This window comes from Staurois parvus, unplaced genomic scaffold (genome assembly GCF_062004578.1).
Source record: "Staurois parvus isolate SC_StPar_1 unplaced genomic scaffold, SC_StPar_1.0 ptg000183l, whole genome shotgun sequence".
Taxonomy (NCBI): Eukaryota; Metazoa; Chordata; class Amphibia; order Anura; family Ranidae; genus Staurois; species Staurois parvus.
In genome coordinates this window covers 1,385,964-1,404,390 of record NW_028317979.1, presented here as the reverse complement: position 1 = coordinate 1,404,390, position 18,427 = coordinate 1,385,964, and positions in this window count along the sequence as shown.

The following is an 18,427-nucleotide window of genomic DNA, read 5'->3' as shown; positions in this document are numbered from 1 at the left end:
GGGTGGGTGGAGCACCACACGGCCACTTTTTTAAAAAAATGTGGCAGCGGGTGCGGGTGAAATTCCCTCACTCGCTGTTACAATGGGGGATCAGGGTGGAGGTGTGGGGGCTGCTGCAAGAGTAACATGTTACATGTTATACCCTGCATATAGCAGAACATGTAACATGTTACAAAAGGTGAACTTATGCTTTAATAATGTAAATAATACAAATGACATATTAGATGAGCCTTTCTCAATCTTTTTTACCTTGGAGGAATCCTTGGAAAAAACTTTGAGATCTCTGGGAAAACCCTGACATAATTTGAAGGCCACATTCACATCTGTTCATTCTGGGATTGCATTTGCAGTGCTACGAATTTAATGGTTTGGATTCTGCACACAATTCCAAAAAACAGCAGCATAATGAGCAATGTGCGTTTAGGTGCCATTTATCTTCAACGACACCCAAATGCAGTGTGATTTTGACATGATTAACAAAATATAAGAAAAAGTGCCTGGCTCAGTGCCAAAATTTGGTCCTTGAGTTTCTTTGCCACAACAAACACACATAGGGGCAGCCCATTGAAGTGTATAGTGACTAGTGGAATCAACACAAAGTCACAAATGGGAACTCAAGTTCCTGCTACATGAATTGTGAACGGAGCCTTAGATGAATCACACTCCTCATTACACAAAGCATAAAACGTATTTGTCTCTTTGTAGAGCTGTCATTTATTCTGGTCCAGTTTCGAAAGTGAAAACATCTGATGATGCCACTGCTCAGGGAACTTTAGTGAACCCTACGAAGAGCCACCTGGGGTACAAAAAAGAATTTTAGGAAATGAATTTGTAAAAAAAAAAGACTACCAAGATAAAGTGCAAAAACAAAAAGGTATAGTGCACACCAGAAGAATGTGTCAAAGATTTACCAGAATATTTCTGAGCTTTTATAACTCCTGCTGAAGCCACTGTATTGCCAAGCATTCATATGTGGGTCACTTCTGGGTTGAGTAGGGAAGGGTAGAGCCCTAAACACATGCAGTACTCAGTACAGTGTTCAGCCTCTTATAGATGCAGCGTGCCTCTCGGATGCACTAAAACACTGGGAAGGAGTACACAAAGCAGCTAAAAGTCATCTCTGTGTCATGCTGGCCATTAAGTGATGGAAAAAGATAAAGTCTACAGTAAATTTTCCAATGGGGACACATATTCTGGTGAAAACTGCCTGGAAAGGGAATTTTGCTCACTCTGTAGAGAGTTTCTATAACTTCCTGTTGTTTCTCCACGTCCCGAAGTAAAGGAAATCTTCTCTATGGGAGACAAACCGCAAAAAATATACTAAGAAGGATTATAACCAATCTACTACTCTATCTGTACAGTCCCCAGGACCCATCTCCACATTGGTGGGACTGCCCGATAGTCCATGACTTCTGGTCAGTGATATTTACAATAGTATCCACTTTATTTAGCACCATCTTTAGGCATAGCCCATGCCATGGCCTTGCTTAACCGAAAACCACCTGATCTGTCCTCACACAAGTTTAAATTGCTGCTACAAATTACTACTGCAGCTGAACAAACCATTGGAAAGGCCTGGAGTATATCTTAGTGTAGCTGCAGCCAAATATATAGTCATGCAGGCTAGGATACTTGCAAAAGTCAAAGCCACTTTATTGGACAAAGTGAATAAATACAAACGTCTTTAGAATCCTTTTGAATCCTTAGATAACACAGTATCTGCCTTCCAATTTTGATGAAGCATTATTACTCCCCTAATCAGGGGCGGACTGACAAGTCATGGGACCCCCAGGCAATAGGGATCATGGGGCCCCTGTGTCCTTGCCCAAACTCAAAAAAGCCTATGAAAAAGGTACCAGGGGCATCTCATGGGGCCCCCTACTGACCTTGGGCCCTTGGGTAGTGCCTGAGTTTCCAAATGGTCAGTCCACCCCTGCCCCTAATACTTACACAGCGCACACCTGTTTGTCATCTTGTCATCGGCTTCTCAAATCGCTAGTCCTCCTTGGGCCCCACTTTTTTCCTCCCTCTCCTTCTCTTCTGTTCTTCAATCCCTATTTCTCCTCTACCCTCTCTTTTCCTTACCTTTTCTTCATCACTCTTTCCTTCTTACCACTAGTCGTACCAACGTACAACGCTGTACCCAATGTCATCTGTAATCCCACATTATGAGGATATGTCTAATCAGAGTCACAAAGCTACCATGCTATGATGACATCTCCCATGTGGCCCTCACATATGGTGATCACAATCCTTACTTTCATGGGCCTTTTCTGCCCCCATCTGTCCCTAGGCTTTCCCAGCCAGTGGTCTCCATTTAAACCAAAAGCAATATGTCTTGCAATGATCCTGCTCATGAAGGCATGGCTAACCGCTAAAGTCACCTTGACATTTCCTTATCAGAACACAAACCTAGTATTTTGACGTGCATAGAATTTATTGGAATACAATGTCATACTGAAGCCTTTGTGTCTCACAATTGTTTGTATGTCTGTACACCCTGTTGAATCTCAAATTCTATATTCAGCAAAACAGAAAAACAAGGAAAAAAATAAAGGTTTAGTTTAACAGTTTCTAGGTAGCTGTTTGATACTTGTTAAATTCTTGTGGGATCCAAGGCTCTGCAGATTAACACTGAGATTTAATACTGCATCAATTTTGCTAGCTTCTGACAGGTGATGAAAAAATGCAGTTCTACCATATATTGGATAAAGAGAACACGACTATAAGCTTCACTGCAACTTGGGTCCTGTCATCAGTCAACATGTTCTAATTTGTCTGTAAAGCTTACAACAGTAATCTCTTCAGTTAGTTGTTACACGTATTACTTTAGCCCTGCTTCAGGGTCAATTCACTCAGCTACATGAGTTATTTTCAAAGAAAAGTCGAAGCAAAGCACAGGACAATGATCCTTTAGCAATTAGAAACAAATTTTAGTTGAGCCTAATGTCTTGGGTTCAACAGATCCCCACAAACCAGAGGCCCCCAAAAGATATAGGCCAACCAACTTGAGAAATCCGCATGCAGTCATACCAGAAAAAGTGTCAACCATATTGAGTATCCAAAAGATTTGATTATATCCACAAATGATAAAGATCTGGCCAACACGTTTCAGTGGCCAGAGAATCCCCGTTGATTGGGTCTTTAAAAGTGTCTAATGGACTAAAAACACAGCAATGCCAATCCCAGACAAATAAGTCTAAATAGCAATATAATGTAATAGTAAATGCTCCTATAATTAGCAGCAATGCAATGTACTCTGCACTACTGATAAAGACACAGTCTGTATTTTATATCCTGGCTAATTCCTATTTGTCCAGGAGCATTGCTGTGTTTTTAAAGCCCTAAGGAAGGGGGATTCTCTGGTCCCCAAAATTCTTTGGTTCTTTGCCATTTGTAGATATAATAAATTCTTTCAAGCTCTCAAGATGGATGTCTGGTGATTTTTTGGTACAATCAGACAAGCTATTTTGTCTGTGACACCTTGGAGAACCCTTTAACCGCTTCCTGACTGCCCTATAGCAGAAATACTGCTACAGGGCGGCACAGGCGCGCAAAATCACGTATGCATTTCTGGGTATGGGGCGCGCGCAAGCACAGCACAGCCAACCAAAGCAGTGTGATTACAGGGAAGCACACAGACATAGCCCCATAGTAAAACACTCCTAGCACACAGTTAACCCTTTGATCACCCCTCATGTTAACCCCTTCCTGCCCAGTGCCATTAGTACAGTGTCAGTGCTTTTTATTAGCACTGATCACTGTATTGGTGTCATTGGGGATGCCAGTGACACCAAGTCAGTTCCCTCCAGTGTCAGAATGTCCACCGCAGTCCCACAGCCCTGCTATAAGTTGCTGATCGCCACCATTACTAGTAAAAATTAAAAAAAAAAAAATCCATATCTATATATATATATAAATATATATATATATATACCACCATTTGTAAATGCTATAACTTCCACGTAAACTAATTAATTTACACCTATTGGGATTTTTATTTTAGCAGACGTAGCAGAATACATTTGGGCATACATTTATGACCAAATTTGATTTTTTTTTTTTTGCTGGACATATTTAATAGCAAAAAGTCAAAAATGTTTTTATTCTCAAAATGTTTGGTCTTTTTTTATAGTGCAAAAAATTAAAAAACACACGGGCGATCAAATACCACCGAAAGAAAGCTCAATTTATGAGAAAAAGGACGTAAATTTCATTTGGGTGCAGCACTGCATGACCGCGCAATTGTCAAAGTAACGCAGCGCTGTAACGCAAAAAATGGCCTGGTCAGGAAGGGAGGTAAATCCTCAGGAGGGCAATGTCAAATATAAGGTAGCAATATTTTACCTCCTGCAAAAAAATGTGTGCTGAACTTTTCCAAGTCAAAGTGGTTGCAAACCTCTAAAAATGAAAAATGAACCAAGCATATCCTTCTATAGGTAGCACCCTCTTACACAGGTTACTAGGACGTTAGGTAAATTTAGTTCTTTTTGGCTCCTTTTTAATCACTGTAGGAGCTTTTGATTTCTTTTGGCTGTTCTGGATTTCACAGGCTGCAGGTTTGATTGTTCTCACCGTCCTTCTAGAGGTTTCTAGAACATAAGAGGTTGGGCAAGTCAAATAGGCAGCATAAAATGTATTGTGCTGCAGTCAATCCCCTGGAGGTGTGCCCAGTAGGTGGATGGCTGAGGGGCACATAAATAGTCTGAACTTTGGAACAGCAAGGTCTTCCTGTTGAAAGGATTGTACCTGTCTGAGTGGGGGTGGCTACCCCCCTCCCATGCAGCAGTTCTACTGATCTGAACTGATCTTCATCAATGTCCCAGCTGTGGTATAGATGGGGGGCCTATTTCTAAATCCATCTGGAGCTAAGGATCTGGTCTCGAAAACTCACTGAAGAGTGCCTGGTGGAAGCTGAAAAGTGCACAGCTGTCCTGTGGCATTGTGTGGGAGGTGTTAACCTCAATAAAGAGGAGGATACTGGGAAGTTACATAGTTAGTCTGGATGAAAAAAGACAAAAGTTCATCCAGTTCAACCGTAAAAAAAAAATCCTACACCCACAGTTGATCCCAGCTACTGCTGGGAAAAAAAATTCCTACCTAATCCCCCAAGAGGCAATCAGATATTCCCTGGATCAACTTTACCTATAAATGTTAGTATCCAGTTATATTCTGTGTATCCAAGAAAGAATCCAGGTCTTTTCTAAAGCAATCTATTGAGCTGGCCAGAACCAACTCTTGAGGGAGTCTATTCCACATTTTCACAGCTCTCACTGTGAAGAAACCTTTCCATGTTTGGAGATTACATTTCTTTTCCTCCAGATGAAAAGAGTGTCCCCTTGTCCTCTGTGATGATCTCAGGGTGAATAACTCTACACCGAGTTCACTATATGAACCACTGATGTATTTATACATGTTGATCATATCACCCCTTAATCTCCTCTTCTCAAGAGAGAATAAATTCAGTTCTTCTTATCTTTCCTCATAGCTGATCTCCTCCATGCCTCTTATCAGTTTTTTTGCCTTTCTTTGTACTTTCTCAAGTTCCCCAATATTCTTATTGTGACTGGTGCCCAAAACTGAACTGCATATTCCAGGTAAGGTATTACTAATGATTTGTACCGGGGTAATATGATATATCTCTCTGGAGTCTATACCTCTTTTAATACAGGAGAGGATTTTGCTCGCTTTAGCTAGAAACCCCAGCTTGGCATTGCATGCCATTATTAAGCTTGTAATAAAAGATGTTAAAGTGAGCGCGACTTAAATGCAAAAAGTGTATCAATGTGTATACACAAAACCGTTAGTGAGCAGCTGATACACCGAAAAGGTAACCAAGTAAAACCTCCAAAACAAACATATATAATAGATAAATGGTGCAGCGCTAAAAACTAGAGTACAGTTTATACACACAATATATATAAACATGCATGATATCACTCTGAGGGTGATCAATAAATACAAAAGTTCAGTGTAATAGTGCGGATCATGGAAAGATCCCAATTCAAGGTGAATCGGTGAAGTGGCATTGGGTCCTTATGTTCACGAGTAGGCGAGTATATTGACCATTTCTTGCAACCTCTCGTCATAAGGACTTCTGCCTATTTGAAAGACACAAAGCAAGTACTCCAAGACATTAGTAACATCACTATAGATAAAGGTACTTTTTTGGTTACGGCAGATGTAACATCTTTGTACACAAGCATAAAACATTCTGATGGGATGGAGGCTGTTGATTTCTTTTAAAAAAATTGTGATTTTATACATATGTCTGATTCGCATAAGAATTTTATTTTAACTTTATTAGACTTTGCGATGACGAGGAACTATTTTTGGTTTGGCCACAACTTTTATTTGCAAGAAAAGGGCGTGGCCATGGGGGCAAAGTTTGCCCCCAGCTTAGCAAATCTGTTTATGGCCAGATGGGAGGAGGATGTCATCTACGCGAGAGACTGGCCCGAGCTCTCTTTTTATCGTAGATACATTGATGACATCCTCCTCATATGGAATGGTGAGGAACAAGCCCTTTTAAACTTTTTTACCACCTTGAATTTTAATTCTTTAAACATCAAGCTCGTGTTTGAATACAGTCAAATTAGTGTTAATTTTCTGGATCTGGTATTAATAAATTATAACGGTAAAATAATGACTGAAACCTATTTCAAACCAACGGACAGAAACGGCTATATTTCAACTGATAGCTGTCACCATCCAGTTTGGTTACGTAATATACCAAAAGGTCAGTTCTCCAGGATCAAGCGTAATTGCACCAATGTGGAGACCTATTATAAACAGGCTAAGGTAATTAAGGATAAATTTGTGCAAAAAGGGTATGATGGCCCCACCCTTGATCAGACCATAGATACCATAGGTAAATCGGACAGAAGTTCGTTGTTAAACAAAATTCCTAAACAAAAATCAAAGCAAATATGTCCGTTTATTACAAATTATTCTTTACAACACAGAAAAATCACGAGTATTATCAATAAAAATTGGGGGATTCTGAAATCGGACCCAATATTAAATACACTATTGCCGGAGAAACCTGAAATTATTTTCAGAAGAGTGACATCGCTCAGAAATAAGATCGCCCCCAATATAGTTGATCCACCCAAAAATACTATTATGTTCACTAATTTAAAAGGATTTCATCCCTGCAGAAAATGTGTTATCTGTCGATGCAGTAAATATACTAATAAGAGCAATTATTTTATTTCCACAACAAGAGGTAAACAATATGACATGGATGATTTTATAACTTGTACTAGTAGATTCGTGGTATACTTGCTCCAATGTCCGTGCAACCTCCAATATGTCGGGCGTACTACTAGACGCCTTAGAGACAGACTGAAGGAGCACGTTAATAACATCAAAAAGGGATACAAAGATCACTCCTTATCACAGCATTATAAGATCCATCACAATAGCGATCCCTCGTCACTCAAATTCATGGGCATAGGCATTGTAAATGCCCATTGGCGAGGAACAAACAGAAAACGGGCGGTATCTCAGCTCGAATCGCGGTGGATCTATGAACTTGGGTCTTTGCACCCCAAGGGATTGAATATAGATTTCGATCTAAATTGCTTTTTAGACAATAGATAACAGAAGGATGAAGTATTCCTACCCTTTTGGGTCCATATAAATATATATAGTTTTTTACTTGAACTACTATGAACATTTTAGGATTAAATATCATATTATTATGAATATAACCATACACATGTTATTAGCATACAATAATCGGGCCAATTTCCTGTTATCATTATTCATTATTTTAATGAAGTGTCTCTTCTCATTTCCCGTCATCGTTTTTAAGACGTTTTTTAACTGGCGTTTTTAATTTTATTTTTTAATTTTTAGTTTTTAATAGCCAATATTAAATATTCATTGTGATATATGGATCTAGTACCATATTATTTTAATCATGTGTTTTTATTATGTAATCATGAGATTTTGGATTGTATTAAAGTTTTTGACCATATGTTTTCATATATATTTATACACATTAACTACTAATATAAATTGTACACATATATTGTATTTATGCATTTCTGTCTGACCATATATTTTAGTGCTATTTATATTTGTATATTAATAGAGAATATTTATGCTGATTTAGTCCCTGACCGGATTTGATTTCAGCAAAATAGAATGGAGTTTATGTAATAATATATAGTTTTTTATATATATATTTATATATATATATATAACCCTGAGCTACTTCCATGTCTTCTTATTTATAATAGGTTCCTAAAGAATATCCCCTGTGCACTGAACCTGATCCTAGGAGTGTGAGCAATCTCTCTTCTCAGTTTGCACAGGGATGCCTTTGTAAAGGTTTTTTGGCTGTATAAATCCTGAGCAGTTAATACTGCTCCTTTATTCCTTCACACTGCCAACAAAATGGCGCCGCACTGTAGGAGACTTCCTGCTGTAGATCGCATCCGCGATCCACGACAAAATGGCGTCGATCGCTCGCGCATGCGCAGTAGCGTGGGAAGACGACGCCGGCGTTCTGCGCATGCGCGGATAGCCGAGAAAATGGCGGCCGTATTAGGCAAATTTGCCATTCACATTTATAAATAGCACTGATGAGGATGTCCTGGCCAGCCCTGGACCCTATGAATACGTGCATCGCACGAAACGCGTCAGGGGGGCAGCAGCAGCAGGACACCTAACCACCTAGGAATGCATATGGTCAGTAACTTTTTGGTTTATTTTTGTATGTACCCCACACCAACCAACCCTGAATAAAAGCATCTAAAGCAGTATCACGCTATGAGGTCTCTTATTGGGCACTCTGTGTGAGTGCTATCATTCGCAGTGCCCATCTGGAGGACTCAGGACCCTGGTGGTGATACCTGGTAGCGGTTTCAGATGACTTCACTTCTGTGGAACTGAGATGGTGATCTGGGTACAATCTGATCTGGGATCTGATGATCGTTTTATGGCCTGGTGACGCAGGATTACATATCGCGTATATTAAACGCACATCTGGTGAGTGCGTTTTCCACCTATTTGTGTGATCACACCTACCATCACACCTTGGATCAGGACGTCCATTCACCTTGAATTGGGATCTTTCCATGATCCGCACTATTACACTGAACTTTTGTATTTATTGATCACCCTCAGAGTGATATCATGCATGTTTATATATATTGTGTGTATAAACTGTACTCTAGTTTTTAGCGCTGCACCATTTATCTATTATATATTATTAAGCTTGTGATCTACCAGAACCCCCAGATCCTTCTACACCATTGATTCCCCCAGTTGTACTAATGGAAGAGTTAAGCTATAATGTGACATTGTCAGTTCTGACCTGAGCTCAAAATCCTAGTGATTGTATGCTGTTTCCCTTTGAGTGAAAGTGCCAATCGTAGCTCTAACTCTCTCCTACTGTTTCAAGTTCCTACAACCAATAAATATAAAAAGACTGGTGAATGACCCGTTGCTTTGTGTCTGGCTGCCTCTGCAATCGAACTAGTTAAAATACAGCTGTTCCTTCGAGGCTAGCTCTACATATAATGTGTACTTGCCTCAATCCAAAGCACCAAGTGTGATTTCCTTCTTCTCTCATACCTTTCCTATCTGTATAAGTAAGTGTTACTAAACCCAGGACCCTGCATTCACTATGTATGGTCTCCCACAGTACACACATGGAAATGACATTATTTTAGTAAATATAAACTGCTAAATTCCTTTTTCGTATCAGCAATTAGAGCAGTCTTGTGAATTCAGCAGAGCACTGGTTAAAGCTTGTAGGAGGAGTTTTCTTTCTGATCTAGGAGGATACAAATCCCCTGAACTCTATCTGGATAGTTCTGATTGGCCCTGTGCTGATTACATGCACTCTCCCAAGGAAAAAAAAAAAGTCTCTAGCAATACACACTAAACTGAGCATGTGCACGTGGCTACGGGTTCAGTCTGTCTTATCAGGAGATAAGAAGTGGACATTTGCACAAGAGAAAACAGGATTAAATGGCCCTTTTACACAATGCAGAGGATTAACCCCTTAGGTTTCACAGTGAGTATAACAAGCATGCTTTACTGCATATACAGAGTGATATTACTGTTGTGGGTTTAGTAACACTTTAAGCATGCTGCCTAGGGAATGTCTGGTGGGATGCTGTGCAAGTATAGCAGCCACGGCGCCTGGCAGGGACAAACCAGGCCCGTTCAAGGATGCCAGGGATGCCATGTTTGAAATTGCAGCTGCAGGGCAGGCAGTACTGACAGCAAGCCAGGCACAGGCACATCTGGAGGGAAGCTGAGGCTGTCCTGTTTGCAATAGCACCAGCAGCAGTAAATGCAGGGACTCCCTTTAGTGCCAGGCAAGTAAATGCCGCATGACTTGGAACTAGGGAGGTTGCCCAGATTTTTCAGTTGCACCATACATACATACAGTATATATACATAAATCCATTCCCCGTATCTCTAATTTTTTTAATTCTAGCATAGCTTCCACATTGCAAAAGAAAACAGAACCCCAAAAAGGAAAAGTTGCGGATGAAGGAAGATTGGACAAATAACTTTTTTTGTTAAGGCAAATGCTAATGCACTCTGCCTAATTTGTAGGGAATTTGTAGCAGTTTTGGAAGACTACAACTTGAAAAGGCATTATATGCAAACACATGTTGATAAATTTGAGGCGTATCAATGAATGTGCTGTAAGGACAAAATAGCGATTGGTACATTATCGATACCGAAGATGAGACGCCGCTCAGACCAGCCAAGTGCATATGTGATGTATGGCCTCAGCCTACGCTGCTCCGGCCACAGACCTCTGAGGCCAAGGCTTGGTGGCCAAGGTGAAACATATCAGAGGTTGTGGCCGGAGCAGCGCTGGCTGAAGTCATACACGGCATAAGTACCAGGGCTGTCTGAGCAGCGTCTCGTCTACGGAATACTAACACCTCTGGATCAGTGAACTCCGATGCCTGCTCTCACATTCTGAGCACCACTGGGGAGACACTCAACCATCCAGCTTTGAATGGTGCTACAAGCCTTTTTGTGACCATTATCTACGATCGCTGATCGTTAACTTGTAATCTGCCTTTTTCTGCTCATCAGCTGTCCTTATTGATAGTGTATTTTTCATGCATGGCCCATGACAATTCCTCTTCTTCCAATGTGTCAAAAGGTTGAACCCCCCTCCTGGTCTATACCAACACCAGATAAGGTCCCACTCCCCTCCAGCACACAGCAGGTGATTGACAGCCTCAGCCATGCATGTTTCCCTATGAGACCATGTAGAAGAGATTTGTCTATTCCCTCCTTTCAGGTCTCAGATTACACTCAGCTCTCCTCTCTGTACTGTGCAGTGTGTGACAATAGATCCTTGCCCCCTGCCTGCTGGAGTGGAGAAATGCTTTTTAAACTGTACATTGAATGGCTGTGGAAAAGAAATGGCTACAGATAAACAGGTACAATTTATTTCATCTCTATGTTTCAGAGCTTATATGTAAGGGTTTACAACCACTTTGTACAAAATGCATCAACATTAATTATTGTTCATGTAGTAAACCAAGCTAATCCAGTAGGTTGTGTCTACATACTGTACATGTGATGGATACAAAAGAACAAACCACCACCCATGGGCGTGTGTAGACCAGAACAATGATCTTCTCTTATTTGGGTCTGTTGAAATATACCATTGAAAGTGTTTTCAATAGGTGCAAAAAATTACACATTGATCCACCAGAAATCTTGTAATTGGGAAACGTCCTATGCTTTCACACGAAGTAAAATTCCTACTCAACTGGCTGATTTTTGGTCCATGTATACCAGCCATTAAAGCTTCCCATAGATGGGTCAAATCTCTGTTGGTTTAGCAGGGACTGGCTAGGATTCAATCCATCTATGGTCAGGCTGGTCGTATTGAAGTCGATCCATCAATTGACTTCAGTACAACCAGTCTGTCTGATTTTTTTTTTTTTTTACGTGATCACTGCTGATAGCTATAGCTGCCAGCAGTGATCATTGTGTTCTGCCAGCTGTGAAAGCTCTCCTTCGGTAGAACACAATAGTGCTGCAGGAAGGATTCCTCCACCAACACTATGTTGATGGGGGACTCAAGCAATTTTCTTTTCTTCCACCTGTGGTGGAAGGAAAGAAAATTGCATGATTCATGGGCTGCTTAAAGGGTAAATTCACCTTTCGTAACATGTTACACCCATATTCAGGGTGTAACATGTAATAAACAAAACGAACACCGCACCCTGTTGTAACAGCCAGCGGGGGATCTTCTCCTCTCTGCTATCTCTCACACATGGTTGTGTCATTCATTCAAGGTGTTCTGTGAATCAATGAACAAGTCCCCCGATATCCTTTGTGGCCTTTGTCGGCTTGTAGTTCTCAATGAACTACCACGGCGCTGTTGAGCGCCATGGTAGTTCATTGAATCTTCCTGTCAGTATATCTGCTTGCCCATACATACTGTATGGCCAAACAGATATACTGAAAGGTCTGCAGGAGACCTGCATGGCACCAGCGAGGAACATTTACTGCCAGAAAAAACTATAAGACAATTTGTATAGTAAATGAGGTTTAATCTTGATAAATACAAGGTTATGCACCTGGGGGCTAAGAATATGCATGCATCATATATGCTATGGGGAGTACAACTGGGGGAATCAATGGTGGAGAAGGATCTGGGGGTTCTGGTAGATCACAAACGTAATAATGGCATGCAATGCCAAGCTGCGGTTTCTAAAGCGAGCAAAATCCTCTCTTGTATTAAGAGGTATAGACTCCAGAGAGAGAGAGATATCATTTTACCCCTGTACAAATCATTACTAATACCTCATCTGGAATATGCAGTTCAATTTTGGGCATCAATTCACAAAAAGAACATTGGGGAACTGGAGAAAGTACAGAGAAGGGCAACCAAACTGATAAGAGGCATGGAGGAGCTCAGCTAGGAGGAAAGATTAGAGGAACTGAATTTATTCTCTCTTGAGAAGAGGAGATTAAGGGGGGATATGATCAACATGTATAAATACATCAGTGGTTCATATAGTGAGCTCGTTGTAGAGCTATACATCCTGAGGTTATCACAGAGGACAAGGGGGCACTCTTTACATCTGGAGAAAAAGAAATGTAATCTCCAAACGTGGAAAGGTTTCTTCGCAGTGAGAGCTGTGAAAATGTGGAATAGACTCCCTCAAGAGTTGGTTCTGGCCAACTCAGTGGATTACTTCAAAAAAGTCCTGGATTGTTTCTTAGATACACAGAATATAACTGGTTACTAACTTTTATAGGTAAAGCTGATCCAGGAAATATCCGATTGCCTCTCGGGGGATAAGAAAGGAATTTGTTTCCCAGCAGGAGCCAATTGGATCATGCTTTGCTGGGTTTTTTTTGCCTTCCTCTGGATCAACTGTGGGTATAGGAATATAACTTTTTTTCTATGGTTGAACTGAATGGACTTTTGTCCTTTTCCAGCCAGACTATGTACTGTATATAGACAGTTTAATTCTGATAAGACTCTCAAATCTATAAGTGTCTTATAGTATTTTCTAATAGTAAATGTTCACTCACTGGCATTGGGAGGCTGGCACTTACTTTTTCTTCAGTCCGGGATGGCTCTCTGTAGTGTCTGTGGCATCAGGCAATGGGGTCTCCTCCAGCTCCTCCCCCTTCACAGTCACGGGTGGCCCACAGGTCAGCTGACCGCTAGCTCCTTCCCACTGCTGCGTTGGCCATATTGGAGGGACTGAGCAGCCGTGCCGCAGAGACCCCCAGGAGGGGCGCAGGTTCCAGACGAGAGGCAGCTGAGCTGCCGCATCTGTGTTGCATTGTGCCCCAGCTCCACATATTACTGTACATGCGGCCCCTGCCCACCGGGCAAATGTCTGGTGAGCCCTATGGCCAGTCTGGGCCTGCTGCCCAATAATCAATTATGCATGCTAAAATGAATATGTAACTGTTATGGATATTACTGCACTGCTATTGGTAAATGACAGTAAATAAATACTGGAATGTGCATTAACCACTTGCCCTCCTGAGGATTTACCCCCCTTCCTGACCAGGCCATTTTTTGCATCACAGCGCTGCGTTACTTTAACAATTGCACGATCATGCAACACTGCACCCAAATTAAATTTACATCCTTTTTTCCCCACAAATTGAGCTTTCTTTCGGTGGTATTTGATCGCCTCTGCATTTTTTTGGGGTTTTTTTGCGCTATATAAATGTAAAAGCGACACTTTTGAGAAAAAAAATAATTTTTACTTTTTGCTATTAAACATGTCCAGTAAAAAAAAACAAATGTCTTCAAATTTAGGCCAAAATGTATTCTGCTACATGTCTTTGCTAAAAAAAAAAAAACAATACGTGTAAATTAATTGGTTTATGTGACAGTTATAGCATTTACAAATGGCGGTATAGATACTTGAATTTTTTTTTTACTTTTACAAGTAATGGCGGTGATCAGCAACCTATATCGGAACTGCGGCAGGCATTCTGACACTGGGGGGGAACTGACTTGGTGTCACTGACATCCCCAGTGACACCAATACAGTGATCAGCACTAAAAAAGAAAGCACTGCCAGTGTACGAATGGCAATGGGCAGGAAGGGGTTAGCATGTAGGGCGATCAAAGGATTAACTGTGTGCTGTTTAACAGTAAGCTCTGTGTGTGTTTCACTGTAATCACACTGCTTTGGATGGCTGTGCAGTACACAGTCATCCAAAGCAGTGTGCACAAGCTGACAGGGAGAACTGTATTGTTTATATACAGTTCTCCCCGTCGGAGATCCTCGGCAATCACCTGTCGGGACCCTGTGATTGACAGCAGTGGTAGGATGTGTGTCCCCTACCCGGAAATGCAAAATCGCATATATATACAGTTGTGACCAAAATTATTCAACCCCCAATGCTGTAAAGGGGTTTAGGGACTATAGTGTACATTTGGAATTGTATTCAGAATCAAATCCTACAAGGACGTTGTAACTACCCAAATGCAACTAAAATGACATCAATTGTTTATGTAATACAGTAGTAAATGGTTCTTATGTGGTTTCTTCATTGCCACAATTATTCAACCCCTTAAAGACTACCACTCTGAAGAACAGAGGTTCATACAGGTGCTTTCCATCAGGTATTGAAAACACCTGTGGATGTCACCGAGCAGCAATCAAGCATAATAAGCACCAATTAGGCAGCTTTAAAATGACTGTGATACTCAGCTCCTTCTAGACATTTACTGGTGTGGTTACAAACATGGTGAAGGCAAGAGAATGGTCCAGGAAGACAAGAGAAGAGGTGATTTCTCTTCACAGGAAGGGCAATGGCTATAAGAAGATTGCAAAGATGTTAAACATACCAAGAGACACCTTAGGAAGCATCATTCGCAAATTCAAGGCAAAGGGCACTGTTGAAACGCTACCTGGTCGTGGCAGAAAGAAGATGCTGACTTCGACTGCTGTGCGCTACCTGAAGCGTAGAGTGGAGAGAAGTCCCCGTGTGACTGCTGAGGAACTGAGAAAAGATTTGTCAGATGTGGGTACAGAAGTTTCAGCCCAGACAATAAGACGCACACTGCGTAATGAAGGCCTCCGTGCCAGAACTCCCAGGCGTACCCCCTTGCTGTCTCCAAAGAATAAGAAGAGTCGACTGCAGTATGCCAAAAGCCATGTGGACAAACCACAAAAGTTGTGGGATAGTGTTCTGTGGACTGATGAAACAAAATTAGAACTGTTTGGGCCCATGGATCAACGCTATGTTTGGAGGAGGAAGAACAAGGCCTATGATGAAAAGAACACCTTGCCTACTGTGAAGCATGGTGGAGGGTCAATCATGCTTTGGGGCTGTTTTGCTTCTGCAGGTACAGGGAAGCTTCAGCGTGTGCAAGGTACCATGAATTCTCTTCAGTACCAGGAGATATTGGATGGAAACGTGATGCAGTCCGTCACACACCTGAGGCTTGGGAGACGTTGGACCTTTCAACAGGACAATGATCCCAAGCATACCTCCAAGTCCACTAGAGCATGGTTGCAGAGGAAAGGCTGGAACATTTTGGAGTGGCCATCGCAGTCACCAGACTTAAATCCGATTGAGAACCTCTGGTGGGACTTAAAGAAAGCAGTTGCAGTGCGCAAGCCTAAGAATGTGACTGAACTGGAGGCCTTTGCCCATGAAGAATGGGCGAAGATACCCGTAGATCGCTGCAAGACACTTGTGTCAAGCTATGCTTCACGTTTAAAAGCTGTTATAACTGTAAAAGGATGCTGTACTAAGTACTAAGATTGAATGTCACTTGGGGGTTGAATAAAACTGATAATGCTGTGAGCACAGAAAAGACATTTGTGGTTATTTCATTATAACTGTTATGTTATATTTGTCTGACCTACAAGTGCCTCTTTAATGTAAATGTAAGCAAGATGACTGAATGATCAAAAGCAATGTCAAACTGGCCAAAACACTCAATTTCAGTGGGGGTTGAATAATTTTGGTCACAACTGTATATATATATATATATAAACATAATGTGATTTTGCGTACCTGTGCCGCTCTGTAGCAGTATATCTGCTATAGGGAAGTCGGGAAGCGGTTAACCACTTTTGGCCTGCCCACCATATACTGCAGACAAGCGGCAGCTACAGGACCAGCAATGTACCCGTATTTGCACTACTACCCCCCCACCCCGGGACCTGTTGATCACGTGATCGCAATGACAACAAAGTTTTTATGGATCAATCCCAAACTTTGCTTCTGTTCCTGTTGAGCTGTGATTGGTCCACAGCTCTCACATGACACATGTGGCCAATCATAGCACCCTGTACCATGTGACCAGTTGGAGCCAATCACAGATCACTGTTATATTGAACTTTTGCAATGCAAAGTGTAAGAAAAAAATAAATAAATCCCTGATCACCCCCAAGAGAAGTACAATTTTACTATGGTAACATTGCATTATTCTGATGAAAGTATTTAAAAAAAATAAATCTTACAAAAAAGAGATGTTTAAAAAAAAAAATTTAACTACTTGACGCCCACCCACGAACAATGTGCAGGCAAGTGGCTGCTCTGGACAAAGCGATGTAATTCTGCGTAGTTTTCTATTGCCCAGTGTGCAAGCGCCCCCTGCTAATCCCTATGCCATCCAGGGAGAGAAGGAACACGGCACGGAGTAAAAGCACTACATTTTACACATGCACACATTAGATTAGCACATTTAACCCTTTGATCACCTAGTCACCCAGCCAGTGCCATTAGTAGTGTCAGTATATAGAATTTTTCACTGATCACTGTATTACTGCCACTAGTGACATCAGATCATGTCAGAGTCTGTAAGCTCCCGTCCCAGCCAGGGTCAGCTAGCGTTAGATTGCCCGCACACTATCGCACTCATGCTATAGGTCACTTATCACGGTCATTACTAGGATAGTGTTTGCACAGATCAATATATTGGTCATGAACTATACTAGTGCCTCCTTTTGTATGGTTTCCCTAAAAACGCAGTGTTGGCAGGATCAGCCCTGTTCCCTGCCAGCACCTCCCTCAGCGGTTTTTCACGTAAGATTTGTATCAATTGATTGTGGGCCAAAGCCGTTTATATGCACAATACATCTCCGCTCACCAAAATTCAGCTCTTGCTAAACAAATCGCATGGAAACCTATCACAGTTTCTGAATTTAAAACTTTTTTGGGCTTAACCCCCAACATGGGCATTACAAAAAAGAACAAATTGCGGTCATATTGGTCCACAGATCCCATTCATCATATGCCCAACATGGACCAGCAACGTAATGGTACATTGCTGGACTTTGAGTGGTTATACCGAGATGATGCCTGCAGCTATAGGCATCATCCTGGTATCATATTTTCCAGCTTATGGTCGGCTTTCATGTAAAAACAATCCTAGCCGCTAATTAGCAGCTGGATCGCTTTTACAAGCAACAGGAAGGGACTCCCCCCACCGCTCCTGCTGCCTTCAAAGGTTTTGTAGGGCATTCCTGTCCCACCGGGACGCAAAAATGCATTGGACAGTTTGGCTGGCTGACAAGAGAGCTGAACGGAGTCTAGAAAGCCTCCAAGCATCACTATGGTCTAAGAGACCGGAAGCTACGAGCATTTCATAGTTTCGGTTTCACTGGATATAAACAGCGCCATTTTAAAATTAGGAAAACATCTGATCACACCGATCTTGGTGTGATCAGATACTTTAAGGGTAGAGGAGAGATTTAGAGTCTAATAGACCCCAGATTTCTCCGAAAAGAATACCTGTCACTGCCTATTGCTATCACAGGGGATATTTGCATTCCTTGTGATAACAATAAAGGTAATTAAAATAAATGGTACAGTGTAAAAATAATAAAAAAAAGCAAAACAAACAATTAAAAAAAAAAATTACCCCCATTCCCCGTGCTTGCACGCAAAGGCAAGTGTCAGTCCCATGGCGGTATGTAAACAGAGA